We start from the raw sequence: 1,462 nt of genomic DNA, 5'->3' as shown, positions 1-1,462 counted from the left end.
GTCATAGTGGCTCAATGCCGCCTCGCGTGGGTTTTAGTTCTGGCTTGTGGTATGGATAAAAGGCTGCTGCCAGAGGACCTCAGGATCCGTGAGGGTTGATATGGTAAAAGAAGATCAGAGAAATAAGAAGACATTTAAAAAATAACCTTGTAGTGATAGCCAAAGTATATTGTATTGAATGTATTGAGAAAGTGTTCATTCACCTGACCTCCACGCCCCATCCGCCCATCTGCATTCCAGCCAGTAAAATGGTTGCTTTTTCCGCTCGCTGAGAGAGCCAGCCCTTCAGCTTCCTCATATCTGCCAGCCTCCAAGACAGTATGGAGGAAACGACAGCGCCGCGACTGTAGGGTTCCCTGGTGTCTTCTTCCCCACGCGATCTGGACCCGTTGACAACCGTTACTGGTTGCTGGTGAAAACCTGACCCTCGCGGAGGGACGACCAGCTACAGCAGGCTCAGTTGGCACAGACTTGTGAGTTTGGATTATTTTTCTTTTTCCCCTTTTTACCTTTTATCCTCCGTTCTCCACCCGGACGGCAGCGCTTTTCTTTGAAATCCTTGTTTCATCTTGTTTCACTGGAACTGTATGAATGTTGGTTGCTCGCTTCCTTGTTTGGTTTTTTTTTGTGGATATACGGAAAACCTGGAATGGACTACTTGAGTTTGATGGTTTGGACTGTTTACAAAGGGGACTAATGGAAACCTGGACTGGACTTTTTTTAAAAATAAATGATTTGTGTTGATTATTGAACCATTGTATTCTCTGCCTTATCTGTTGCGTGGGGTTGAAATATTTAGTTTAATATTTGGTACCAAGGTTTTATGTTTAAACATTAGACCTTTGTAGGGTGCAACAGTGTACTTTAGTTGAACCACTACATATATAAATGGCGCCCAACATGGGGCTTGAACCCACAACTCTGAGATTAAGAGTCTCATGCTCTACCGATTGAGCTAGCCAGGCACCGAGACTCCAGGAATTCACCTTCACTTTGGAGTACAGGAAAGGGAAATATAACAGTCCCAGATGCCTTGTCTGGGGCTCCAGGTGGTGATGGAGAATCCACCCACAACTCCATTTGTGCTACTGTTGCATCTGCCATGCCCAACTCTTCCAAAGAACTGCCTGTTACCATCGAGGCAGTGTGGAGCGCCCAGCAGTCAGACCCTGAGAGCAAAACAATATATGAAAATGTGATGGATAAGGGAGACATAGAGATGGGAGCTAATGCCACCTTCACGGTATTGGAGGACATGGTCTACCGGCTTGTAAAACTACTTACCAGCTATACATACCGGAGAACCTGCATTCACACCTGCTGACGTTATTCTATCAAGACCCTCTGGCTGGTCATTTCGGGAGGTACAAGACCTACAGAAGGATGCAGAATCTGGTTTATTGGCCGAAAATAAGCTGGAATGTCAAGCAATTTGTGACACATTGCCAAGTCTGTCAACTAT

At 45.6% G+C, this 1,462-nt stretch overlaps 1 non-coding gene across 1 annotated transcript; it reads right to left on the bottom strand.

Moving 5' to 3' along the window:
• Positions 1–892: 892 nt before the first annotated feature.
• On the bottom strand, positions 893–965 carry trnak-cuu (transfer RNA lysine (anticodon CUU)). The gene has a single exon. It is a non-coding gene; the product is annotated as a tRNA-Lys (tRNA).
• Positions 966–1,462: the final 497 nt, after the last annotated feature.

Source organism: Acanthochromis polyacanthus, chromosome 10, assembly GCF_021347895.1.
Source record: "Acanthochromis polyacanthus isolate Apoly-LR-REF ecotype Palm Island chromosome 10, KAUST_Apoly_ChrSc, whole genome shotgun sequence".
Classification (NCBI taxonomy): domain Eukaryota; kingdom Metazoa; phylum Chordata; class Actinopteri; family Pomacentridae; genus Acanthochromis; species Acanthochromis polyacanthus.
Note: the sequence above shows the minus strand (reverse complement) of the source record. Positions and strands in the feature narration are given on the sequence as shown.